We start from the raw sequence: 16031 nt of genomic DNA, 5'->3' as shown, positions 1-16031 counted from the left end.
ATTTTGTATTTTTCCATTCCCTGGCTAGTGGCAGGTGTAAAGTATTTGACAAAGCCTGTGAGCTTTAAGAGGAAGTAGTAGCAGCTAAGATATAGCCTCAAATCCCCCTCCCCATTCTTCCTTAGAGTAACTTTATTTAGTATTGCCTTAAACCTCCACCTCTTCTTTATCAGGAAAATCCCCATGTCAAACATCACCTCCCCGGTGGTCTTTCCTATCTCTCCCAGAGTAGAGAGAACTGCCCTGGCCTTCTCCTGTCCAAACAACCTCCTTTACACCAAACTTTTCTCACACTCATCACTTCCATGACAATGAACTCTCGGCAACACTGCCTCCCCGCACTTGGCATTAGAAATCCTAGCACCAAGCTCAGTGCCTGGCTCTCAGGAAATGTTCTCTGAATAAATGGATGAACAAATTAATCAGCCAAGGACTGCAACTAAATGGTCAGGGAGCCTCAGGAACAAGGGATGTTGATACCAGCTAGGAGTATGCTTCTCTCATTAGGTATGCAGTTGAAGCTGAAATTGCATATAGAGAACTCCAAAAGGAGCATGGTATTTTTCGATTGACCAGAAGTATCCAGAATTTGTTGTATTAGCTTAATCTTCTATGGCATGCAGTTTACATAGCCTGTGGGGGTAAAATTTAATAGCCAATATATTTTTTAAATTTATCTTCAACTGTCGTTCAGCTCAAGGAAATAATGATAATGATGACGATAATAACGAAACAACCAGTAAGGGGCAATACAATTTAATTTACCATAAAGAGTAGTAGTACAAGTAGATGTTATTTTTGGTGATATCTTTGTTCTGGAATTGGGCAATGGGTGCATGGGTATTCATCATTCTATTAAAAATATTGAACTACACATATCTTGAACCAAAGATTATAATAAATGATTAACAAAATTTTGTGCAGCTAGGGGTTAAAAATAAACGAAAGAGAACAAATCTTCCTACAATTTGTAATTCTCAACCTATTATTATAATTATCAATCTTTGTATACCACTTCAACTTAAATAACAGTGTTCTATTTCACAATGATTAAATGTTTAAGGTTTAATAAAATCCTTTGTTAATACTGAAAATGGTAGGTAGACAGCTCTTAGTATCCATGAGTGAAGTGAACACATAATATAAGGCTTGATTATAAGCAATGTTTTAGGGGACTTTGTGGACTTGTGACCTATTTCAATCTATACAAACTATGGTAAAAGAAAAAAAGTGAAAACAACAGGCTTCTGCTATATGTTCAGGTACAAAGCTTAAAAACTGTGGAAACCAGTTCAATCCTATTTTCCCTCATTCGTGAGCAATGTCCTTAGTTGTCAAAAAAACTAATCCTGGTTAAAGTTCAATTCAGAGGACAGAATTGAATTAACCAATGTTCCAACAACAATAACAATAATAAAAAGAATAATAACAGAGTGATGACTTTACCCTTGCATAAGGCTTAACTGTTTTTTCATGATATTAGAACCCAAATTTGTTACCAGTGCTAGGATCACTCAGCACGCAGCCAGTGGAAAAGAACGTACCATCTGGGCTGGATAAATAACCATTGAAGAGAGTAAATGCATTGACAAGACTGTCCACAGCATTCTACCACTCAGGAGTCAGTATGAAAATGACCATAAACACTTCGTTTTATGGCCTGCTTAGTATTTACCTACAGAGAGCAACACAATTAACAAAATGAGATTAGATTTTAAGTTAGAGGGAGCATTTTACCCTGTGAGGTTACAATGGTGCCTAAGAAGAGTGAGTTAGCTTCAGGTTGAGTGCAAACACTGAACGTGAGGATGTTTAATTAAGAAGAAATTGCCATTTTGCTATATGTTATTAGAGAGACCTCCCAATTTAAATCTGGGCTATGTAAGACTATCGCTCCTACTGCCTTTACACTTGTTCTAAAGGTGGGCCTCATGGTTTGTAACCTGTCTGTCATGCACGAGCCTTAGAGGGAAGTGCAACATCACAGAATATGGCTCAAGGAAAGGACTTTATTGAGGAAAGTGGAGCCTTGCACAGCTAGACACAGCAAGAGTAGAGAAGGCCTGGTCATCTATTGTCCCTGTGGAGAGGTAGCCAGGGCATGCTGCTAGACAAGCATGTCGTTTATCTACCCGTAAAGAAACCCAAGCCCCCTTTCTCAATACCTTTACAAAGGATGTGTAGGAAAAAGTATCTTTGTGATAGGAGTTACAGACTCCTGCTGTTAGGCAGGCTGGGTTTAGATGTCAGCTGTTTATTGGAGTTGTCCAGGAAAGCCAGTCACAGAGATCTTGAGGCCCATGAAAGACCAGAGGTCTCTCTGCTGCAGAGAAATGCCACCCTTCAAAGCTGAGCTTAAGCACACCATCTCCCCCTGGCAGAGTGAAGCTCCCATATCAGCTGAATCATTGTCAAGGCAACCTAGAGGGGCCGGATAAGGTGGTTTCCAGAAATCTGTTCCTTGCATCACAATATGACCCATGAAAGTTTACAAAACACTATGAAATAAAATCATGCTAATCTAAATTCTTTGCTTGCCTGTGCCTTAATCTGGCCTTATTAGAATGATCCTGTTACAGCTAATGTCAAATAAAGCATTCTGGATCTTCTTAAAGAAGAAAGCGTCCCTTGCCAGGTATCTTTCTTTTCTCAGAAAGAAGTGCACATATTTCTACTCACTTATAAATTATAAATCTTATACTTCCTTTTATTTTGTAATCTGTTGCACTAGGACTAATGTGATGATGACTAATGTGACATTTGTCATCAGAGCTCCTTGCCTGCTCACTGCTATCTCCTTCTCCAGCTACAAGACCCTTGGGTTGCCCACCTAGGTCTGTGCTGCTAAGCTCCCAACCTGAGCCCCTTTTGCCAACAAGACATACCTGCTTCCTGTCCCATTCTCTAACAATAAATGGTGATTCAATATACAGATAAATTGAACCTATACAGATAAATTAAATTTTTTTTCATTATCTAGTGTGCAGTGAAATGAATGATTAAAATTCTAAGCACTCAGAGAGAATATTTTTTTTGGTAAGGGAAGGCTTCCGGCTTCCTTACTTTCTGTCTGTGATCCTTTTCCACTTAGATTCAGCTTAGCTTGCTGCCAGCTAGAAGGGTGGATTGGAACAGCTGATGAGCCTCCATGTAACGTACTTGAAGTCCTTTAGTTAAGTTTGTATCAGCCTTTTGTCCTGATCTATATCTGTCAGCTCTTCCATTTTATATTTTACCATTACATTATTGTATATGTTAGGTTTTGTGCAAATAAATTTGTAATAAATGTATAATTTGGGAGTTGTTCCCTAATGTTTAGTTTGGGGTGTATGTGAATCTTGAAAATGGAGCCACAGTCTCAAGTTTTTGTTGATTAGCTATTAATTACTTGGTTGGCTATTAATAATGCCAGAACAGTTGCTGAACTCGGGACCCAAAGATCTGTTTGATCCCTGCCCCTGCATTTGATTATTTTCCTTAAATTTTCCTTTTCCCTCTGTTGTGTCTCCATACTGGGGAGACATGGGACATCATAAAAAAAAAAAAGAAAAGAAAAAAAGGAATGCAAAATATATTCCTCAGGAAATCACCAAAGACTCTGCTATAATCTTGGCAACCCTTTGCTATCAGGGGAAAACTTCTTTTTAAGAGGAAAAAAATATCATATTGAAATGATTTATTAACTGATTAAATACCAAGATAAGATATGACTCCTAAGTGTCATTAACAAACCAACTGCTAGCCAACTCTCCAAACCTCTTTTATGAGACCTTTTAGTATCCCTTAAACTAAATCTCCAAAGGTTTAAAACAGATTGCTTGAGCTCAAGTTCAAATAAACAAAATTCTCCCAAGTATTTCCCCAAGCCCTCCAGGTGAGGGTCTGACAGCTGGATATGGGCATGACACAGGAAGTGCAGTGTGTACTGCACGACGCATGCCAGGGAATGTCTACAGCCTTGGAGATCAGGCAGGTACCTGTCTATGTTTCCTATGGTCTCCATGAACTGGGAACTAGACCAAGTCACACCATATTTCAACTGTAGCAAATCGTTAGCAAAAGGAGCAAATGGCAACAGTGCAATTGCAACAAGCAGGTGGCACTTTTTCGACACCAAAGGCGTCGTCCTGAAAACACAAGTAATGGGCTGGAATGTAAACAACACGCTTTTCTCATAAGCAATGAAGCCTTGCAGTTGTCAGTTGATCCTAGGCTTCTGACTCACACATGTCTTTACAGTGGACATTTGAGACCCCTTCATAATATATATGAGTGAATAAATAAGCGAAGGAACAGCTAAATAAATGGCACTCCTGTTAATGTTTCAGAACCACTAGAGGACACAATTAGAAACTTCAGCATAAAACCCAGGTTTTCTGCTTCTGTCAGAATTCTTCTTAGCTGCTCTTACTTTCATATTAGTCAGCTTCCAGCTGGTTCAAGATTTGTCATCACAGAGTGAGATTCCATTTTTTATATCAAATTAGGAATTCAATTCCTTTATGATGCATATCTCTGAGAACTATGGTTTTTTTTTTTTTTTCTTCTCAAATATTGTGTCACATCCAATTCTGATCACCATAGGACACAGGGGATCTAGTTTCACCTTTTTTTAAATCATCAAAATATCTGATTTTAAGTATGACAGTATGATGATTTGTCCACTTAGATTCTTGATGTACTATGGGACTTGATGATAAAATTGAATATTTCACATATACAAAAGTACTATATGTCTCAGAAATAGTTCCAGAATAAGCTAGGATGGATGACCAGAGCACACCTCCCTCATTATACTCCCACCATATCCCCATAACCTGCCCATACACAATCTTCCTCTCCACAAAGCTTGCCAGATGGACACAGAGGTACCTCTGCTAAATATAAACTAAAACTACTAGAAAATTAGAAAAGATAATAAATATATAGTTCTTTCAGATACTTCAAAATAATGAAAATTATATATATATTGCTCTAGGCTCAGATTCTGCCAGCATGTTGAGTATCTAATATGCATCACCATCCTCAGAGTTACATATTCTCATTAACGTAATTTTTCCCTAAGCAGAAACCACTTGATTTCTATATTATGAATTGTATTTCCAGCTGGGTCAATGCCTCTGTGGCATGAATTATCTGGGAGCTATCACGGCTACAATTTTCCTAATTGACTTATACTCTTTCTTCAGTTATAGCAAAATCTAGCCATTTTCCCAGGCCTCCTGCTTTGTGGATGGTAAAAAAATATTATAGTTATGCTAAAATAGAAGTCAATCAAAATTATGTAAGAGAAGTAGGAAAAAAACATATGTGTGTGTATGTGTCACTATACATATAGACCTCCTTCGGTTGTGAAGGAAGCAGGCATTGAAACAGAGCAGGTCTCTTTTTCTTTCAGAAAGCCATATATTTTTTTTTTATCAGATTTTATCTAAATACAAATCACAAGACAATCCAGACCTTTTCCCTTTTACTTCCTTGCATTTTTCTCCCTTGAATAATTTCTGGGTTCAGCTCCTGATTCTGCCGCACAGTGGCTTTGTGACAGTTAGCAGGTTACTTAACTTCCAGAGGCTCTCCTTCAGAATGGAGATATTAACATCATCTGATTCAGAGAGTTGCTATGGAGATGAAATAAGGGAGCCTCAATGTAAAGTTCTGGGCGCTTTCATTCACTTGCATTAGATCGCTTTTCACTCCTGCCCTTTCTTCAAGAGTAAAATTATCTGCATCGCTAGATCAACACCCCACCTTCAATGTACACATTTGCAAAATATCAGTTTTTCATCTCTCTGTCCTTCAGTAAGTGGATACCCCACGCGCAAATATGAAAACGTTCCTTTTAATAACAATGGTACTGGCATCAAGAAAGCCGCATAATAGGCAACATGTTTTAAAAAAAGGAATTATTTCCAAGTATTAATTTACCAACTTTCTACATGCCAAGTTCCCAAAGTGGTCAAGGACATCTAAGACACTGCAGGCTTCATGTTTTCCCTAACAGGTCACTAATTGTTTTCAAATAAATGCCCCTAGTGTGCGAGCTCTCTATGTAGAATGAAAGTAGATAAAGGAGTGGTCAGCTTAGCCCGTCATTCTCATGTCTACAATGTCACACTCAGAAGATTCCAAGAAAGATCTAGTTGGGATTAAATATATTTAATATAAAAATATTTAATATTTGAATTGTGAGTATCGATCAACAAACAACACTCTTCCCCATAACTTTCACTTTTCCTAAAATGATTGCATCCTCAATACAAAGACTCATACACGAATAAGCATTACACAGGCACACTCCATTTTTTTGATTCAAAATATTTTCTATGTGAAAGGCTCTTTAATTTTGTGTCTTCCTTCTTTATCTGCAACCTTTTTTTAGGACTTTAAAATGAAGTGTTTTAACAGCACCACCTTGTGGTAACGAGCCGTTTCAAATTCACCCATCCACCATTATTTACTTGTCTTCCCCCACCTTTCTTGCTTCTATTTGTGAGCTGTTTCTTCATCTGCATTCATTAATCATTGTTCAGCATTAGTGTTACTGAAAAAGATAAGGATTGCATCAAAACAAAGGAGGCCATTTTTAAGAACTAACAAAAAAGGCAATAATGTGAGCCCAAGAGTAGGACCTGTGCTCTTAAGAATATGCCATTCATTAGGGGAAAGAAGTATAGCTAAAAATGAATAAAAGATTTATTAGAAAGAAATGAAAGGAGGAGAGATAGGAATTCCAAAGTGAGTTTGAAAGGGAAAGCTAACATAATTTAAAGCATTTGAGTTTTCACCTTATAACCACCACATTTTCTACTCTATGGCCAGTCTGAGAGCCAGGCAGTTTAAAACAATGAGCGACTGCTTCCCAGCCATGAACAATGGAATATTAAAGCCATTGATATTCTTCTCACAGCAGCAAGAACCATAGCCAGGTGCTAAATAAATTGGTTGTTTATAAAGAAATAATCAAATATTCCTTTCTTCTTTCTTCTTTCTGCTCTCTCTCACATAACTATGAGCATCCCTTTCCCCAGGGCCAGAGTGCTACTTGGGGAAAATAATAATATCATATGATTTTTTTCCCTAAATCACTTCAGCTCCAAGGATTTAGACATTCATTAGGAGCTTATGCTCAGTATCAGGTAATGCATGGCCCTTTTGAGAATTAGATCATTAAATCCATTGACAACTTCATACAGCCTTTGAAAGTCCTTAACTCTTTCAACATTGAAACAGACCATGATGTGAATTCACATAATGAAAAGTGAGAGAGACATGAAGAGAAATTCTCAAGAATGATGACCAGGGAACATCTACTCGTGAGTCAAACCAAGAGCACCCAGGCTGCTAAAGAATCTTACCTAAGCAGCAAGGCCCAAGAGGAAGATGATCTTCTGATTTCAAGGTCAAGCTCAGATACACATACATATTTGCACACACAGGCACACACATGAATACAATGAAGCAATCATGCATTCTATTAAGCATAGGGTTTAACCCAAGCTCCTTATGAGGACCTTTTATGAAAAGACATTTATCTTCTTAGGCTTTATAGCTAGGACCTAGGACCAGAGATTGGAACATGGGGTAGGAGACTTAAAAGTCAAACTGTCAAGTTTTGCGAAGTATGAAAGTTGGTTAACAGGAACAAACGGTTAGCATTGGCTAATGACAAATGAGGGTGAAATAGTGGGGGGCAATTAATCACCTGACTGTGAGAAGGAAGGGATGACTCAGCAGCCAAAGGAATCTCTGAGTGGGCCATAGAAATAACCGAAACCCAATGTATTATCCAGTGAGTTTAGGGCCCTGGAGGCCTGCCAAAATCAGACAGCTGACATTTCCAGGTCTGAGTGACTTCCAACCAGGCTGAAGACTGTGACCAAGGAGTGAATTCTTTTCCTTCCTGGTGACCCTGCATTACTTTCCAGTAAGTTCTTCCATGGTACAATTGTTCCTTTATCTTCGCAGGAAGGAATTTGTGATTCCTTCTGGAAATTGAAGTGCTGTGGGTGCCAAGCTCACTCTCTTGGCTGCTGGCTCTGAGTCTGACCATATACAGACCTGGAAATAAGCCCAATCATGTGTGAGCCATGATGCAACAGCCCAGCTCACCACCACACCGGGTGGCTGCTTTAACTCTCTAGGACCCAGTAGCCTTTTGGTGACCACCAAGCAGAAATTGCCATCACTCCAATGGTATAAAACAAGAGTCAGCAAACCATAGCCCACCTGTGTTTAGAAATAAAACTTAATTGAAACAGAGCCACATTCATTTATTTAAGTATCCTTTATGGCTACTTGGCAGAACTGCAACAGCAACCGTCGCCTCAAAGTCTAAATTATTTACTATCTCACCCTTTACAGAAAAACAAATTGACAACGTCTGGTTTAAAAGAAGGATCATCAAGAGAAGCCAGTGTGGTAGACCAGAAGGCCCATGAGAAAGGGACACCAAAGGCTTTGGTTCTAGTCTTGGCTTTGTTAGAAACCATCTGGGTCTCTAGCTCTGAGTGACCTCGAATGTATCTTCTAACTACAAAAGATACAAAAATTCTATAATTTGAGCATTTGGTAATGCACAGGGTTTCAGATGCCAATTTTACTGCCCAATACTTTTCATTTTCAAAAAAATGTCATTTTCTATTTGTAATCCAAGGATTGTGATATTTAAAATCATTACATTGGAAACCATAATTTGTTCTTTAAAAAAGAAACACACACATGCGCGCGCGCACACACACACACACACACACACACACACACACATACAACAGAGCAAGCCAGCCATCTAGCCTTCTGGTATAAATGTAGGATTTCACATCCAAGCTCCTTGCATTGACCTTCTATAGAAAAGACATATGTCTTCTAGGGCCTCGCCACTTGCTCAGAGAAAACTACTGTGTCTAGGGCCTCACCATCTGTAAAACTGTGACCAAAACATCACTATTTAGTTACCACCTAAGACACAGCTGTAGAATTATAGAGAAGTATTTTCAGAAAAGTGAGCAATTGTCTGAGTCTGTCTCCTAACTGAAGAATGCCTAATTCCCAAAACATTTCATACTTTACAGCACATTTATATATAACACAGTGGATGCTCTCTTATTTGTTTGTATCTCATACCATCTTTATTTAATGGCTACTTTATGAGACTTGTGAATAGTTTCCAAACATCTCCCAACAAAAAATAAAACACAGTAAAGCTGATTTTAAATCAGGGCTTCTGTCTTAGTCTGGGTTCTCTCCAAAACCAGAATCTGAGACAAGATCATTTATTTTGGGAAGTGATTCCAAGGAACAGGAAAAGAGAGGCAGGCAGATTGAAACAGGGAAGGAGGGAATGCCAATCCAAGGACCTTTTACTGAGCTAGTCACTGGTATGGGCAATTGCAGCTCCATGCCCCTGGGATACTTTGAGTGGCCCTGCAGAATAAACCCTCATGTCTTCCTGAGAAATGAAGTAGGGAGAGTATTTATCCACCAGCTCCCATCACTGATCCATTGGGAGCAGGGTCACTTTCCAGGTCCGTTAGTTCACTTTCACTTTCAGTGTGTCCATGGGGCAGAATGGCTGACCTGGCCTCTACAGCCTCAGAGAAGCTCCAGGTCAAAAAAGCAAGAGTTGTGTGGTACAGCTGAGGCAAGGAACTGACAGGTCACAACCCCACATAGTTGTCACATAATGGCTAGAATCAAAAGATAGTCTGAAAATATATAAGGAAGGGCACAAAAAGTAACCCAACCACATATAATGCTTGTATTTTACAACTTCATCCTCCCAACACACCATCAATCAGGTTCACGTGATCACATTATTCTTTTACCAACATCAGAATACCTGCCTTATGCAAGACACCTGGGATAAGAAATGAAGACATTTTCCTTGCGGTCAAGGAGAATTCCAATTTAAAGGACACAAATCTGTAAACAAACCATTTTAATTCAATCAGATCAACACTACCTGTTAATATGTATTGGGTGGGGAGCAATGATTGGAGGTCAATATAAAAGATGTCTTCAGAAAGAGAGTAACACCTGAGAGGTTTCAAAGGACCAATAGGAGTTTTTCAAGAAGTAAAGCAGGATGAGAGAATTAATCACTTATGCAGAGTCCTGGAAGTTGGAGAAGTCAAAATGTGTGCAGAAAAACACAGGGACTTTAGAAAGGTTGAAATAAAGATAATGTATGGGGAAATGGTCAACCATGAAGAGTTAAGAGAGCCCAGACCATGAAACCCTGGATCCCATCCTAAGCACCTTGAACTCTATTCTATTGACAAAAAGAGGGCATGGAAAGGTTGTGAAAAAGGAAGAGAGTTATTCAATTTGCTTTTAAGAAAGATAACTCTGATAACATTATGGAAGGGAGTTTATATCATTTCAAAAGAATTTCAGAGGTAAATTAAACTTGTGTATCTTGAGGATCCCAAGATTAAAATAATTCAGTTCTGTCAAACACTTCAATCCATAGAATATACAATATTGTGTTTTTCTGTAAATGTACAGAACATTATGGCTAAATATAACACAAGACTAAATGAAAACCATTTCAAGTCTTCATCAAAGCAGAGACTTTTATGAGAGTGTAGGTCTGTTATTTATTATATAGTGTTCACAGAACTTTATAATGCAGGCCTAGAAATAATTTAAACCACTGGTCATGTCCCTGGCCCTTTACTTCTACAAAACGGTATGATAATTCAGGAAGACTAATGCCAGGACTCAGTCCAGAAATGAGAAATGTAGGTTTATCCCACTCCGCTGAGAAGAAAATCAGTCATTTAGTCTTTTTTAAGACCATGAACAATGGGCATCCAATAAACAAAGCTGACTTTCTCAACTAAAGTTTGCAACACAGAGTAATCTTAAGTCTCCTTACCTGAATTTATGTGCCAAAGACAACAGACGTGGTCATATCAATGGAGGAAGAAGAAGGCAAGATGTGAAAATGAACATGAAGGGACAGACACAGAGACAAGAGAAAGACTTAAAAGAGCAATGAATTTGCTGTGCCTCAGTTTCCACATCACATCGAATGAGCAAGTACCCTATTTCACCCTTTGCTAGATTGCCCGCAATAACTGATGTTGATGTTGGCTGGCTAGAAATATGGCCTATTTCTACAGAGGCAATCCAGAGACTCTCAGTTTATGTTCAAGTTCTCCCCCTTCATGTAGCCAAGGCCACCCTCTGTTTTAGAGCCATGGATGACTTTGACAGTATGGTGAGAACTGGGGACCCTTTTCCTATTTCTATTTTCTAAACAGTAATGTACTTAAATATATAACGTAAAATTAGACGGAAATAAAATTACCAAATAATTACGGAACAAGTTTTATGATATACTGTATGTATTTCTTTATCTACGTATATTTCTTTATCTATGTATTTCTGTATGTATTTCTTTATGTACAACATAAAAATCTAATGGTGACTCTGATAATTAGCATAATTTCGATGACAGGATAAGCATGAATGATATTTTAAAGTATCTACAACACTGTGATGTAATATGAAACTATCAGTAATTCCTACTGGTGACAAACTCATAGGTGCTGCTAATATTGCTGTGGTTTACTGTATACTAATAATTAGTGCATATGCTAAAGTTCAGTTAGAGGCTGGCGAAACTAAAGATACAAGGCACAACTTCCCAGTTAAGTCTGCTAGCCACACTTTTGAAGGCATGGCTTCCATCTTCTAGAAAAAAGCAACTTCAGTTTCAAAGAATTCCTCAGATCGGCATACAGCAGAAGTTGTAATTTTTAAATCTACTGATTGAAAACATACTTAATAACTAAACACTACCATAAATTTAGAGTTACTTAGAAATACTTAAATTTTATAAATCACAACCCATCTGCATGTACTAGAGCTAGTCATACATGCAAAACCTTGTATTTATTCAGATGACAGAGAATGCACTAAGCATGTAAGAATTTGGACAAAATGTTATTTTTAGCATAACTAACATCTGTTTTAAATAGGAATATAATCTCAAGTATAAACCATTGACTTACGTTTCTTTGTGTGACCTTGAACAAATTGACTTGGTTTTCTCGTCTGTAAAATGGGTATTAAAATTATACTGACTTCATTAGACTGCTATGAAAACTGAAATGAGCTGAAGAACCATTTTTCTAAATGATGGGTTATAAACCTTTTAGCAGGACATAAAATCCATTAACATGTCACAAAACAGCATTCTTTTTAAATGAAAGAGAATAAAATGGAAAATAACAAAGTGTATCACACATAGTAAAAGTGTTGTTTTGGGAAACTTTTATTCCAAATATATATGTATAACAACATTTATAACAACATTTTTTCATCGTCATAAAAAAACAACTAATGCTGAAATAAAACATGTGAAATATCTAGCAGAAAGCATGGCACATAGCAAGTGATTGTTAGTAATTACAGTAAATCATCAGTGTCCCAAGGTCCAGAGTCACAGATTGGGAAACCACTCCTCTAAAGACGCTACTTAGAGACCAGGCCAGCTAGAACTGTATGGAACCAGAATTTTCAGCATACTATAATTCGGCAGAGGGACCAGAACAATTCTTACCATGGAGAGAGGAGAAAACAAAAATATGACTCTAGAAAAATATGACAAAGAGTTTTATTTAGCTTAAGAGCTTGAATACCCTCTCCATTAATTACTGGCCTTACGATCTCATACAAGTTGTTCAATTTCTCTGGACCTCAGCTCCCTAAAAATGAAGATAGTAATAGTAGCTACCCCATAGAGTTGTCATGAGAATTTAATCAATTAAATGTGAAAAGTGCTTACTATGCCTGGCATATAGCAAGTGCTCAATAAATGTTAGCCCTTGTTGTTGTTGCTATTATTATTATTATTATTATTACTATAATGAGAATAGGCAAAAATCTACAGTGATCATTTTTCTACTTCCCCTTTAGTTGTAATTCTTGCAACAAACAAAAGACTTTTTGAAACCAAATAAAGGGTTGCAAACAACTTCTCTTTAGAAAGTCCTGTGTATATGACCACCTACATTCTTCTTTCCTCTGAAATCTGAGTTGTTTTACCAGAGTTATTTTTGATTTTTCTGTCTTTTGTGATTGGCTGAGGGTATGTGTATATAAATGCTCGCATCCTAACCACATGCTGAAATTTCATCAGGAGATCCAAAGGTACTAAATCCAACTTTTGTGATTTATGATTTCTTGCTTCCGCATGGAAAATACCATCAGGAATTGATGTGACCCATGCAAAGGGCAATGGAGTTTTTCTAATATTCACAGACATATTTGCCCCTGGATTGAATTTGGGATTTAATACATCAGAGTTCAATTCCCTGACAGTGCCTGGTAACCGCCTGACTGAAAATAGACTTTCTGAATGACCGCTGAGTTTCTAAATTACATTAGTCTTTTGTCAAGTCACGCAGCAGGTAAATAGTTGAATAATTTAGAACCTACACATCAGGGAAAAGCACGCACTCCAGAGGGGAATTAGCCTCTCCAAGGCTGGGTTTCTTCTTTGCCCTCCCGTGCCCTAGAAGTATCTCTTAAAATTGTGAGGCATTCACCATCCTTTGAGTCTCAGTCCCCCCAACCCAGATCCCTATGCTCCGTGTCTCCTTTAAGTCTTCAGAGGCAAACATCTCTGATCCACAGTAAATAAACTGTTTAGGGGGCTGGGCATAATCTCATGAGAATAAATAACAGCAACCAAAAGCAGAGCCAAAAGAAACAGACCATAGCAGAAAGGATTTGTCCTGATTTTTAAATATGAAATTTTCTAAAATGAAAATTGATGACTAGTACAACCAGTATCTACATACCCATCATCTAGATGCAACCAGTGTTCATATTTTGGCATTATCTATGTATGTACATATTCATTTGATCGTATGTGTGTACATGTGTGTGTCTGTGTGTAAATGTGTTCATTGAACTGCTTGAAAGTACATTGCCGATATCAGGACACTGCACACCTTGCATTTCAGCAAGGGTCTTTTCAGAATGAAGACATTCTCTTACACAACCTTAATAGAATGAGCGCACTTAAGGAAATTAAGAATAATTCCATAATATCATATAATATTAGTCCACATTCCAATCTGCCTCCTTATCCGAAGAATTAAAGCATTATGTTTGCTTACTAATAGCTCTTTAGGCCTTTTTAATATAGAGCGGTCCTCCTACCTCTTATTTCAATGACGTTGGCTTTTGCACGTGTCCAGGCCAGCTATCTATAGAATATCCCACATTGAGCTCCAGTGAGTTGTGAGTGGAAGAGGCAGGAGAGGGAAAAGGTACACAGTAGGGATTGGAAATTGGACTTTCCATCTCACTCAGAGTGGAGGGCAAAGGCTCCCAGCTCTACATACTCCTGCCCTCACCCTGCTCGTCCATCCTCACACAATTCACAGCAGCCGCTCTGGCCTTCTTGCTGCTCTGTCATCCTAACGACACACCAACTCAACGTTACAGCCTTGAATCTTCCTGCTTCTCAGAATGCTTTTTTCCCACATGTCCAAAAGGGTACCCCGTAACCCCTGCACATCTTTGCTCTGTGACTCTTCCTCGAGCATCTTATTTAAAATTGCAGACCACACACCTAACCTGATTCTTTCTTTATAGTGTGTTTTGACGTCTAGCTTTCTATGCATTTCATTTCTTTTGATGATTGCTTATCTCACTACCTGGAATATATGCTCATCTAGGACAGGGTTTGTGTGTGACGTGCTCACTACTGCATCTCCAGCTCTTATATTAGTGTCGAGCTCTATTCAGTCCATACATATTTTTTTAAGCCCCACTGCTGTGCTCCAGACACTGGCAAAACATCAGGCCACCAGAGGCACCCCTCAGAGCTGACACAGCCCGGCTGTCCAGTCCCTGCTGCCCCAGGCCAATGGTGAAGCCACTGCCCAGCACTGAAAATGGCTCTCAGAAGCCAGCTGAGGCCCTGAGGCTGCCCAGAGCCATTCCCAAGCTGTAGCATTTGCTTGGAGCTAAGGCTGACCACACATTTCACTCCTACTGTCCCATTGTCCCCACAAATGCCTATGCAGGTCTCTGACAGTTTACCAGGGCCAGATGACTCCTTAGTGTGTCCCAGTCAGAATATCCACTGCAAACTTTCCATCCACCTCCCCCACAGGATCACTTTACCCCCTCCAGTCACCCACCCTCTCGCCAATCCTCCTGAGGACACTGCACTGATCTTTTTAAAAAGCAAACATGGCAAAACCATTACCTCAGCTCAAAACATTTCACCTGCCACCATCCCCACACAGGAGAAAACATAATCACCCAGGATGACCTATGCGCAGATCCTTCTTGATCTGACTACCACATCCTCCACCCCATCTTAAGCCACTCTCCTCCCCCTTATGTCTGAACACACTAAATTACTTTTAGTACTTTCTGGAATACCCATGTGCCTCATGCCTTGCACTTACTTTTCCTTCTGCTCAGCATGAACCTCTGCTCCTACTCCATCATATCCAGCTTGTGGCCCCCAGAAACCTCTACTCTTCCTTCGAATTTCAATTCAAATGCTGCCTCTTTTGAGGCCTTTTCTGCCTCAGTAGGTGAACTTGAGCACTTCCTTCTACTATATTCACACAGGGATTTTTGTCTAAAATGAAAATCACTTTAACGATGACACCTCCCCATTATTTGTTTCTCTCTCTGAAGGGGCTTGGGTCTTTGCATCTTCTTATCCACAGGATCTCTGGCTAAATACTAGGTGTTTAATAAATTTGGACTACTTGGTCTAAGTAGCTATTTTGCCCTGGGCAGAGCTATTTGTTGAGGGCCTTTAAGGGTCAAAGTTAATGACCCTCATCTTCTCCATTCTTATTTTATGGCTCAGGCCTAGAGCTAATGGTAAATGTCTTCATTTTGGTTTGCTGAAACAGGCATCAGGCAGCTGTTTGACTGGCGACAAACAATTCTGCATTCCAGAGCATGCTGACCCCATGGCCAGTTTGTTTTGTTTGCTTTTCAATAACAAAGAGACTCTCATTCAAAGCTCTGAAAGTTAAACC

This window comes from Pteropus medius, unplaced genomic scaffold (assembly GCF_902729225.1).
Source record: "Pteropus medius unplaced genomic scaffold, Ma_sr-lr_union100, whole genome shotgun sequence".
In the NCBI taxonomy this organism is placed as follows: Eukaryota; Metazoa; Chordata; class Mammalia; order Chiroptera; family Pteropodidae; genus Pteropus; species Pteropus medius.
The sequence above is the reverse complement of the archived record's forward strand: the minus strand, read 5'-3'. Positions refer to the sequence as shown.